Below are 13,624 nucleotides of genomic sequence, written 5' to 3' on the forward strand. Positions count from 1 at the left end.
ATATGTAGGTTTTGGGGAAAAAAAAAAAAAATCACCGGGGTCAAAGTCGAAAAACTCAAAAATTTTACACTGAAAAAAAAAATTCCACTGGGGGCCGCCCCCTTGTCCTACACACTTGCCCCTGATTAGAATGATACATTTCTATTAAATAAACATTAAAATAAAATACGTTGTGAGCGTAGAACCAGTAGCTCGATATACATCTTGAGACGAATATGAGTAAAAATATGTACATAGTCTCCCACTTCTTCTCTTATAACAATATTAGACTTTTGATTAACCCTTAAACCAAGCGAATTCTTTAAAAAATCATCAATGGGCATGATGAACAACTAGGGTTTAACGGAGTACATAATGTTGCACCGAGTTCCATAAGTGTCTGGTTGAAATCGCCAGGCCTATGAGGATCAACTAGTTGCCCCGCTAGTCTCCTGTTCAGTGGCGGAACTTGAACCCAACCACAGATGGGGCGGGTTTAAAATTTTATTAAATTTTTCAATGACGGCTGGGGCGAACACTAAAAAAACGTTATTTTTTAGTAAATTTTTTATTTTTTAGTGTAAATTTAAAAAAAAAAAAAAAACCAGCTGGGGCGTGCCCCGCCCCGTCTCCACAATGTTCCGCCACTGCTCCTGTTAAAGTATCATCGTTAAACATCAATTAAACGTTATCTTAAAAGGAAGACGTATTTGAAAAGTAAAACGCACCATATGTTTTTGACAGTTGTGTTGTCTTTAGGGTTTGCAGATATTGTCTTTAATCTTGCATCACCCTAATAACATTTCCGTCAACCACAGGAACTGCCTAGATAAATAACATGCGTTAGGATTACAAACGCGTACACAAACAAGAAATCGAAGAATTATTTTTCTAACTACCAACCTCGTTGAAGGCTATAGAGGCAATTGCACCAGTTGTGTATTCTCCTATTCCTTTAACCTTACGAAGATCATTCACCGATCTAGGAAATCGACCTCCTTCTTCAACAATCATTTTAGCTCCCTAACATAACAATAATAACTTCAAATTATTTGTTTAATCGAAGTATCAAACACAAAATTCAAGAAAATGAAATTGACCTCCAACAAGAATCGTGCCCGTCTGTAATAACTCAATCCTGCCCACATCTCATTCACCTCCTGTGGGAAAAAAATATAAAATATTCAAAAAAAATACTACAATGATTGTAAACAAAATAAAAAGTGTAATTTTAGTGTAAATAGTCCCTAAATATACAAATTCCTCTCTTGGAAGTTTTAAAATTTTGTAATTTATTGCCGGAAATCCTTCCTGCTGTCTGCGCTTTCCACTGTAATCTAACCCATCTTTATGCCTACTTACTCTGTGGGAAGTCTCATTGAATCATAGTGGAAAGTACTGATACAACATAGTAATGGATCTTTGTCCTAAAGGGAGAAATCAGTTAGGTTCTTAGTAAAAGCTCTTTTCTTGTGTTCTTAGGGAGCAAAACATAACCATAACAATTGTATCAATAAGCATAAAAACAATGTAACACCCTGATTTTTTTTTTTTTTTAAATCACAGCGGAAGTCTTAATTCACATAAATACCCTTAGTTAATTACGAACATGATTATCACAAATCATTAGCTAGTTACTTATTACAAACCACCAGTGTTACGTTAAACAACTAGTTACATATTTATAAAAGTTAAGACATCAGAGTTCGTCTTGTCAAACATATCGTCAACCCAACTTCCGTCCCTACCAGCACTAAGATCGAAAACCTGCAAGGGATGAGGTGAGGGGGGTTAGCACGAGGCTAAGTGAATGGAATCATCTAACAGATCTAGCTTACAGTACCAACTTGTACAACTACAGCAACTACAACAATTCATAACAGGCAACTGACAACTAATAACTAGCAACTATCAACTGGCAACAATCAACTAGCAACTATACTCCAACTAGAGACTCGGCGGCTTGTACGAGCACACGACCACTAGCTGATCATTCTAGCGTCTACCGAAAGTCCTTACTACTGAATCTCCAGTATATTAAATCCACACGCAGGTGATGCGTCATTCAGCACTATACTCAACAAACAGTAGCCAACTGGACCCAACCACAACAAGGTTGACCTCTCTGAGCTGAACCTAACAACAATACGTTCCAACAGGCAACTACAACTTGTGCACATAACTGTTAAGCAACTATCACTACGAACAACTGTTCCTACGACTAGCATGGCAACTCTACGATGATCATTATTACAACATATCTACTAAGCATAGCAACTATAACAGTATAACATAGTAGCACAACTTGCTACTCTATACTACACCCGGAGATAATCTCACTCACTGATTACCAGCTACAGCTCAGTTATCTTACTTCTGAGCTTCTTCCTTGTTCTTATCACCTGAGATGATGCTCACAATGATGCTAGAAATCAGTCTCTAAAGTCTCTTAATTCAATTTCAAGTTTAGATCAATTATGATTTCAAGAGTGAAGGAGTTAGGTACGGGAGTAATATTTCTAATTTGGGAAAAATGATGGAATAATCCAGATTCAAGCTATTTATATTGGGTTATAAAACTATACCCCATAACACACGGGTATTTACCAGTTATCTGATATCTTTCGTACTTAATTCGACTGCCCTAACGGAGTCCAAATTAAATAAACGAACCTATTCTGTTACCCTTGTCACAAACTGGTCTAAACTAAACAACCAAATAATTATAAACATATAATTATAAAAATCACTAATTACGCCATTTCCCAGGGTGCAATGGTCATTTCATCTAGACCCAAAACGCGGGTGTTACAAATCTACCCTCCTTAAAAGAGATTCCGTCCTCGGAATCGGGTCAACTATGGTCAACAAACCCAAAAATTGTTACTCGCACCGCCAAAAGACACGGTTAACTTTATCGATCTTATCCCCGATATCGACAATATCCACCACAATTGCATAGGAAATGAGATTCCTGACATTAATACACTCCCGATACCAAATAACTTGTCACAATCTTCATCGATCAACGTCCGTTAATCCACTTAAGCCCACAAATTACACTATCAAGTCAAATAATCAGAGTCAAATTCGTGTTTCTTCGCCATTCCGTATCATAATTTTCAAGATCTGTCATCCAATTCAACTCTTTATACAGTCCACTTTTCCCAATTATCCAAAGCTTAGGCAATAGAATTAGTCATCATGCTAAAATCTATACCTAGGTCCACGAAATTGTCTCGTAAGTCAACAGAACTTCACAGGTTATTCGTCTCATATCCAGTCACATCACAATCCAATATAGCACAGGCCGCCTAATTTTCCTTCAGCTTCCCAGAAATTCCATATGCTTTATCACATTATACTTCTGTTGGCCAGACACAAGCATATTATCCTAAATCATACCTTCATTCTGAGTTGCTCGTAACGGAAAAATTCTACTTGTCTCATTCACTAACTTATGTCCAATCAATTTCCTCAATAAGCATCGGTAATTAATTTAACTACTTTATGACTAATCAATCACAACATCTGTCCAATCATAGTTACTCAAACCTTGTCTATCAATCATCCAAATATAATCTATCAACCAGATCATACATCCAACAAGCTTAGAAAATACCGTCATAACAATCATACTCATGCCACTATCCAACAACTTCATGTCGTCCAAAAGTCCACTACACAAACATAATCAACGCATCTCTATCCAAGTCACAGTTCTCAATCCCAAAAAGTCAACCTAAGGGTCACCCTTACCCCACATGGCACAGAAGGGTCACAACCAAAACATAAACAACATAATGCAACAAAATAAATCTTACACTACTATCAAGATCTACTAATCTACCACACATATATATACACCCAATCATATACATGTATATAACTAAACAATACAAGGATTTTGAAGCATACCTGTATTCACATCATATTCAACATCTGCATCTGCAACCATCTGATAAGCTCTTGCTGTTTCCGTAGGTGGATTCTTTCTTTTCTGCCCAACTGGAGAACCAGAAGATCCACCTACTGATCCCGACTGCGCTCCTGGCCCCGCCCCAAAACCTAATCCTCTTACATACGGACACTGAGCTGACATATGCCCCACTTGATGACATCTCCAACATACATCCTCTTGGAACGAACACATCCGAATCTCGTGTCCCACAATACCAAATCTCAAACATCTTTTGGTTGAATCTGAACAAGTACCACTATGAGATGATCTGCAACTATAACACCAAGAATTTTGACTTGATGCTGACCCACTCTTATGTTTCAACTTAACAGACTTCCTTGACCTAGAGTCTGAATGACTCATCACCTGATCTTGTTGTGACGTCTCATAACCTACTATTCTATTCCTTGCTGCTCTGACATCATCCTCTACCATCTTGGCCATAACAAACGCTTGCGATAACGTCGTCGCCATCCTAACCATTGTTCTGTACTCTGGTAAAATTATGTTAACAAAGTGCTGAATTCTGGACTGCTCATCTGGAACCCATTGTTGCACAAACCTTAATTTATCCATATACTGCTCAATCACCTCATCTATCGTCATCTGAGGTGTCATTTTCATTGCCATAAATTCCGTCTTAATTCAATTAAGGTCATAGGACGAACAATACTGCTCACAAACTTTACTATAAAATTGTTCCCAAGTAATCATGTTCACTTGCTCTTTCGGTATACTAGAAATAACCGTATCCCACCAAACCATTGCCCTATTCTTCAGCATACGACTAGCATAAATAACCTGCAATTCTGGTTCACACTGACATGCCTCAAAAACCTTTTCTATCTCTCTTAACCAGTTAAGTGTTACCGTTGGGTTAGAACTTCCTGAGTACTCTGGTGGATTACAATTCAGAAACTGTTTGAAGGTACATTTCTTTGGTTGTTGAAACATCGGCGTCTGATACGTGTAACATCCCGCCTTTTTCCATTTACTTTTCCGTTATACTAATTTAAACTCCGTTATATGTTTATAACATCTCCCGTTAATACGCGTTTTAAATTATCTCGTTTAGGTAATTCACGCACCCGATCCAAATTAGAGGGACTAAACTTGCCAAGAGGCCAAAGATTTGACTAGGTCAACTAGTCAAACCTTCAACCTCCTCCCCTCATTTCAACATCTCCATCTTTCTTCTACTCCCTTTTTCTCTCAAGAACACCAACAAGAATCCATCATCTAAATTCGGATTAGGAAGCTAGCAACAAAACAAATTGCAAATTCGTGATCCTTGCATCTTCCTCTTCGATTCCATACCGATTTCATTACATTTGGGTAACTTTCTAAAATCACTAGATTTTGCGTTCTTGATGTTTTTAACTTATAAAAGTGTTAATTAGTGTCTATGGCTCAAGTCTAACATGAATATATGATTTATATGCTCGATCTCGTTGTTTTAGTGTAACTAGCATGAACTTGAATTTTGTTGTGTTGTTCTTGAATTTAGGATGATCATATGTTGTTAGATGTTAAAAGTTGATGTTTTAATTGTGTTACTAGCATCACTAGCTTCAATTTGATGTGTAGGTTGCCTTAGAAAACTTCATGAACTTGATTATTGATTTTGGTGAATTTGGGATAGGGTTTGATGAACTTGAAATGGACTTTTGATGCATTGAATGCCATGGATTATTATTGGTAAGTGTTTAATTGGATTGTATGCTCGATTACCTACAAAACGGCATATTATATGTATGCATTAAATGCCCGAATCATAAATGTGCATTTATCAAATTTGTGTATTAAATGTGTGCATTAATTGATCATTTACTTTGGAAATCCGATTGTTACAAATAACATTTTTGGTTGGTGAAATGTATTTAGATGTGTTCTTTGTCAAATTACCTTTCTAACGATATAAGATACGAGTTCTAAGTATTAGCGGTTTGCGAGTTATGCTTGAAAGTGTTTGGAATTGAGACTTGGACATTTGAGACTGACCAGGTACCAGTTCCCGTGTATTGTCGCGGCGCGACAATTTGGGGCCGCGGCGCGGCCTAAGCCGTGTCCAGTTTCTGACCTCCTTGGTCAAAATACGAAAAATGTTTGGCACACTCTGGACCTCCGATTCACATGAGACTTGTTCTAACATGCTTATATATGAATAAAAACCTCAGAAAAATAGTTCGGGACCCGACCCGAACGTGTTGACTTTCATTGACTTTGACCGACCAAAGTTTGACTTTTTGTCAAACTTAACCAAATGATTATGCAACCTTCCTAACTTGTTTCTGTACTTGTATCTTGCATGAAACTTGACAATTTGATTCACATGCTACATAATCGAGTCGTAACGAGCCATAGGACTAATTGAACATCTTTGACCTATCGTGTTTACCGTTATTGATACGACCTATTTGTTTAGGTCAAGACTAGCACTATCCTTCGCACACGTTATTTTTGTGAAGTACTTTTCATACGTGCACTCAAGGTGAGATCATAGTCCCACGTTTACTCTTTTGCACTTACATTTGGGATGAGAAAAACATAAACGTTTCGTTTTACTAAGTGAACACAAGTACAGGAAAACAAACATTCTACATACGAGTTTGAACAAAAATCCTCAATTCGATTATCATTAGTTACACTTGCCGGGTGTAAGCGAGAACTTATGTTATATGGCCATATGGGTTTGACAAACCCTCATTCAAACGGTTCGCTACCGTTTACGAATGAAATATATTTTCGAGAAACAGTGTATGTTCAAACACTATTGTGATGGGGTTCTATGGAAGGAATGTTAAGCATTGATAATTGGGTGCTCGCGAAACAAACTTTTGGAATGTATTACTATTATCTCATTGTTGCAAATCTTGTGGTTCACTTGTACTTACTTACTCAAACCTATGATTTCACCAACATTTTCGTTGACAGATTTCTATGTTTTTCTCAGGTCCTTGAACGATACATGATACATGCTTCCGCTCTTTATTTTGATACTTGCATTGGATGTCGAGTATATATGCATACATGGAGCGTCTTTTGGCTACTTTTAAATTGTGTCGCATAAGTTTCATTTGTACTTATAACTTTGTAACGCAACTTGTGGTGGAACTATTCTTGTAAACTTTGAACAATCTTTACATTTGAAATGAATGCGACATATCTTTTGGTCAAACGTTGTTTTAAAGACTTATGACCACGTAACGGGACCTAAGTAGACGGCGCCGTCAATGACGATTTTGTCGGGTCGCTACAATACGGACCCCACATCTGATTTGGGAACTGTTGATTAAACTGAGGTGACATCTGATACTGTTAAGGAAACTGATATTGAGGTGGTAACCATTGCTGTTGTTGGAAAGCACTTCCAATTTGCTGATAATTATTTGACTGCACCAGATACCTACTAATCGTCTGATTCAGTACACTACCACTTGGATTCACGGTTACCTGACGTTGTTCTAATTCCCTTATTCGATCACGTGCTTCCTTTAACTTACTTTGCAAATCTAAAATTTGTTCCTGCGGATCCTCTTCTGACACATATCCGTCTTCATCTGGGGCTCTGAATGTTCCGGGGGCTGACGGACCAGTTGCGTTTCCTGTATTATCTGCCATATCTGCACTACCACAACATCTCACACAAACTCTTAGTGGAAAACATGTTAGTACCTATCAACTAACACATGTAATCCCTACATTCACTTAACCCGTTCCCTCATATATGTTTGACACAACACAAGGTTTGGGAACATGACATTCAACACAATGTACATGCGGCCAAACCTATGCTCTAATACCAAGTTTGTAACATCCTTGAATCGGGCCTAGTTGAAATGGTCTATTTTGCCGTTGTGTGGTTTTATATGTTTTTATTTTAATTAACATTTATTGTTATTTGATGACGTGGTTAGGAACAATTTGTGACAAGGGTCACAGAACAGGTTTGTTTATTTAATTTGGACTTCGTTTGGGTTGCCAAATGATGTACGAAAGATATCAGATAACTAATAAATACCCGTGTGTTGTGATGTATGAGTTTTAAGACTCATAAGTGTTTGGTGGGAGGGTTATTCTTCCATTTTCTAGAAAATTCCCCAAACCCACCCGTTCACTCACCTCTCCATCCTATGAAACCCTAATTGCTAAAACTAGTTCTTGAGCTCAAATTGTTCTTGGAATCGTGTTCTTTGTTGTCTACTGATTCTAACAAGGTAAGAAACATATGTTTTTGTGTTCAATTCGTGGTTAAATTCATAGTTTTGTGTAAGTTTTGTAAAAAGCTTGATTTTGTGTCAAAACCCATGAATTTGATGTTGTTTGAGTCCAAATCTTGTGGGTTTATGTTTCTTGATGTATAGTGTCTTAGATTTGGTCAGTTTTGAGGTAAAAATCGAGCTCTAGAGCAAGAATTGGATGAATTTGGGTGAAACCCGTCACTTTGGCTTCAGCTTCTGCAGATGAACACGGTCGGCCGAGTGTCTCGAGACACTCGACCGACTGACTCGACCATCGACCGAGTGAGTGAGACCCACGGCCGAGTGTGTCTGTGAAAGACCATCGACCGAGTGACTTGTCAATCGGCCGAGTGTGTGTAGACAATCGGCCGACTGTCTCTGACAGTCGACCGAGTGTCTTGGGCAGTGGAAATTTTACCAAGTGTTGATTTCTAGCCGTTATGCTGCCCGTTTGTATTTTGAGATTTTGATGAAAATTTCAAAAGTGCATAAGTGTTAAACAGAAAAATTTTAGCGGACAGATTTTTCTGACAAAATTTCTATATTTGTGTTATTTGGTGTTTATGGACATAAACTAACTCGTGTATATGTATTTCTCAGGAGAAAAGGAGAAAGAGAAGGTTCAGTGATTAGATAGCTGAACACCTTCTCGTTTGCTGGTAATCGGTGAGTGGGACTAACTGTGGAATTTAGTATAGAGTAGCATGTTATATTATGACTGCCATGCTAGTTAGTTGTACTTATTGTTGTGGTTAGTTAGTACTTGAGATGACTGCATGTTAGTTGATGCTTGTCTGCTGGAGCCCAGTGCGTCCCTATTGTGTGGTAGCCTCGGTAGGAGAGATCAACCTGCAGGTTGGGTTCCTCTGTGGTAGCCTAGACAGCCGTGGTGTATATATATGTGAATGACGCGTCCGTCGCGTGTGGATTATGTATATACATACGGTGGTGGAGGAACTTCTGGTAAGCCCCAGCCCGATCAACTGGTGGTTAATGGTTTGGCCGAGCCGCCAGAGTCTCTGTGGACGGCACTTGGGTGATGTCTGTGTGTTAGCTCTTTGTGACATGATTAGTATAACTGTTCTGTATACTATTGCCTGTGGTTAGTCGTACTCACTTAGCTTCGTGCTAATTCCCCTCCATCTCCTCCCTGCAGGTTATTAGCTTTTGTAGAGATGATGCTTTTGGGGAGAAGACGGGGCATGCTGATGTTATGTTTGACAGGAGCCAACTCTGATGTGTCTTTTCCTATAAAACTAAACTTTTGTTGAAACGTCACGTGACACTAGTTATGTAATAAAATATGTTTATATTATTGTAATGGTTTAATTAACGTTAAAGCTTCCGCCACGTATTTATAAAAAAAAAAAAAAAATCAGCGGTGTCACAAAGTTGTAACACCCTGATTTTTTTTTTAAATCACAGCGGAAGTCTTAATTCACATAAATACCCTTAGTTAATTACGAACATGATTATCACAAATCATTAGCTAGTTACTTATTACAAACCACCGGTGTTACGTTAAACAACTAGTTACATATTTATAAAAGTTAAGACATCAGAGTTCGTCTTGTCAAACATATCGTCAACCCAACTCCCGTCCCTACCAGCACTAAGATCAAAAACCTGCAAGGGATGAGGTGAGGGGGGTTAGCACGAGACTAAGTGAATGGAATCATCTAACAGATCTAGCATACAGTACCAACTTGTACAACTACAGCAACTACAACAATCCATAACAGGCAACTGACAACTAATAACTAGCAACTATCAACTGGCAACAATCAACTAGCAACTATGCTCCAACTAGAGACTCGACGGCTTGTACGAGCACACGACCACTAGCTGATCAGTCTAGCGTCTACCGAAAGTCCTTACTACTGAATCTCCAGTATAGTAAATCCACACGCAGGTGATGCGTCATTCAGCACTATACTCAACAAACAGTAGCCAACTGGACCCAACCACAACAAGGTTGACCTCTCTGAGCTGAACCTAACAACAATAGGTTCCAACAGGCAACTACAACTTGTGCACACAACTGTTAAGCAACTATCACTACGAACAACTGTTCCTACGACTAGCATGGCAACTCTACGATGATCATTATTACAACATATCTACTGAGCATAGCAACTATAATAGTATAACATAGTAGCACAACTTGCTACTCTATACTACACCCGGAGATAATCTCACTCACCGATTACCAGCTACAGCTCAGTTATCTTACTTCTGAGCTTCTTCCTTGTTCTTATCACCTGAGATGATGCTCACAATGATGCTAGAAATCAGTCTCTAAAGTCTCTTAATCCAAATTCAAGTTTAGATCAATTATGATTTCAAGAGTGAAGGAGTTAGGTACGGGAGTAATATTTCTAATTTGGGGAAAATGATGGAATAATCCAGATTCAAGCTATTTATATTGGGTTATAAAACCACACCCCATAACACACGGGTATTTACCAGTTATCTGATATATTTCGTACTTAATTCGACTACCCTAACGGATTCCAAATTAAACAAACGAACCTATTCTGTTACCCTTGTCACAAACTGGTCTCAACTAAACAACCAAATAATTATAAACATATAATTATAAAAATCACTAATTACGCCATTTCCCAGGGTACAATGGTCATTTCATCTAGACCCAAAACGCGGGTGTTACAAACAAATACTCAATAGAAGCTTGAGCTAGGTGATGAACACTGGGCCATTTCTGAATCCATCGATTGAAATAATCAATAACAATTTGAACCCTAGTTTGTTAAAGCATGATTTCTGAAACCCATACAGCATATGCTTTTACATGAATATCAACATCATCATCATCAGAGCTGATTCAACGACATGGAAGGTCACGTTTGTTATCATCGTACCATTTCAACAACGATGCCCTGATTTTGTGAACTTGGTGTTGATTAAATTTAAGAGCATCTTCTATGTCGTTGATAATAGAATCTTGTTTAGGTTTTGATTGACGCGTTCTTTTGTTGGATTTGGTTACGATATTAGCATCTGCAAGAGTGTTGTTGTTGTTGTTAAGTTTCTTGTTCTTCATGTTTGAATTTGGAAGGGAGGCAAAATTGGGTGTGTTTCCCGCTTCTGTTACACGTGTTTGACTTGGTTAAAGTTTGGGAAGTGATATTTCCAAACATGTTTTTAATATATAGTATACACATATATTTGTTGTTATTTTTTAGTTATATTCTCCAATAATTTGAAATGAAAAATTGATATAACACATCACTAAAGGTAGTTTAGTGAATTTGTGTGAATTTATCAAAAACAAATTTGAAAGTATCAATTCCCAGTTTGGGTTAGGGCACGACAATCATATTTTCTGCTACTTGGGCCCGACTTCCTCGACCTATATATATGTAGAGTCACGTCCTTCCACTAGCTACAAGAACTATTAGAGCACTAGGTGCCCGTCGTCGATCTTCACCGTCCCATTAAATCGATGCCGAGATCGACGGTTAGTCGACACCGGCCCGACGTCGATCTCGCCGTCGGTTGACCAAGTCGAGCCACGGACGGTGGCGAATCTGACCGTTGCTATTTGGAATTTTAAAATGAGCAGTTACAACGGCTATTCCCTGCTTTTCTCTTTTCATTTTCTTTTATTTATTTTTTGCAGTTTTATTTTTTGTGAAGTATTTTTGTGGTTGTTGCAGGTATGAGATAGATGAAAGAAAGGAAGAAGATGATGATGTAGAAAATAGAGGCGTAGGTGGAGTGAATAAATGGTAGGGTTTAAAATTTTTGGGAATGTAAATATCTTTTATGGGTTAGTTAGTTTTATTCATTTCTTAAAATGATCTTAAACAAAAAAAAATTATCTGGGCCAAATGATTAAAATTTTGGGTTGTTAACAATTAATTTAATTATTGTGTATTTTATGTTTGTTTTTTTATTAATTTAATATAATGTTGTTATTTAAAAAATATACATATAATAAAAATGTATTCAATATAATAGAAAATAAATAAATAAAAAAATTAAATGGACACTGAAATTGACATTCGCACAAGAACCTGAAGGATTTAAAAGTGCAGCTAAAGATCCTAAATGGTTTTCAGCTATGTGATGAGATGAAAGCTTTAAAGCTTAATCATACTTGGGATTTAATGCCTCGCCCATTGCACTCTAATGTTGTTGGCTCTAAATGGATTTTTCGCACAAAATTTTTAGCCAATGGCAGTATAGACAGGTACAAAGCTCGCCTTGTGGCTCAAGGCTTTACTCAGGTTCCTGGCATTGACTATTCTGCAACGTTTAGTCCAGTCGTCAAAGCATCTACTGTTCGTGCTATTTTATCCTTAGTCGTTTTAAATAAATGGCCTCTTCATCAATTGGATGTGAAGAATTCTTTTTTAAATGGTCACTTGACAGACACTGTTTATATGGAGCAACCTCCAGGTTTCATCGATACTCGGTTTCCTAATCATGTTTGTCGCTTAAAGAAAGCATTATATGGTCTCAAACAAGCTCCGAGGGCATGGTTTGAACGGTTAAGCTCGTTTTTAATATCTCTTGGTTTCACATGTAGTCGTGCAGATACATCATTGTTTGTCTTTAAGAAGATGCATTTGTAATTTATCTTCTTGTCTATGTTGACGATATTATTCTTACCGGTAATAATGCATCTCTTTTTATATCTAGTCTACATAAGGAATTCCACATTACCGATCTTGGAAAGCTCAGTTATTTTCTTGGCCTTGAGGTATCTTATCATGACTCCGTTATATTTTTAAGCCAATCAAAGTATGCTCATGACATTTTAGCGCGTGCTCAGCTTCTAGATATCAAACCTGCCGCAACGCCTCTATCGACTTTGGCTTATTTTACTAGCCACGGTAAACCGTATTCGAATCCCACTCAGTATCGTTCCTTAGTTGGCTCACTTCAATACCTTACTATTACGCGTCCAGATTTGTCATATGCTGTAAATTAGGTTAGTCAGTTTCTTCATGCACCAACTCAAGAACATTTTCAGGGTCTCAAACGGATCTTACGATATGTTAAAGGTACTATCGCATATGGCATTTCCTTCTTACATTCTCCAACACCAAATATTTTGGGGTATTCGGATGCTGACTGGGCCCGTTGTATTGAGACTCGACGATCAACATATGGCTACTCTATTTTCCTTGGTGGTAATCTTGTCTCATGGAGTGCCAAGAAGCAACCTACCGTCTCTCGCTCTAGTTGTGAGTCTGAGTATCGTGCTTTAGCCAATACTGCTGCTGAAATTATCTGGCTCACTCATTTGCTTCGTGAACTCCATGTGTTACCATCCAGACGACCTACTTTATTGTGTGACAATCGAAGTGATCTCTTTTTAAGTCAAAATCCTGTCTCACACAAACGAGCTAAACATATTGACATTGACTATCACTTTGTTCGGGAATTGGTACTTTCTGGAAAACTACACATG

At 37.8% G+C, this 13,624-nt stretch overlaps 1 pseudogene; it reads right to left on the reverse strand.

The window, feature by feature from the left end:
* Positions 1-301: 301 nt before the first annotated feature.
* On the reverse strand, positions 302-11,245 carry LOC139889994 (adenine DNA glycosylase-like; annotated as a pseudogene).
* Between the last annotated feature and the right edge of the window lie 2,379 nt (positions 11,246-13,624).

The sequence above is a fragment of the Rutidosis leptorrhynchoides genome, chromosome 2 (genome assembly GCF_046630445.1).
Source record: "Rutidosis leptorrhynchoides isolate AG116_Rl617_1_P2 chromosome 2, CSIRO_AGI_Rlap_v1, whole genome shotgun sequence".
In the NCBI taxonomy this organism is placed as follows: domain Eukaryota; kingdom Viridiplantae; phylum Streptophyta; class Magnoliopsida; order Asterales; family Asteraceae; genus Rutidosis; species Rutidosis leptorrhynchoides.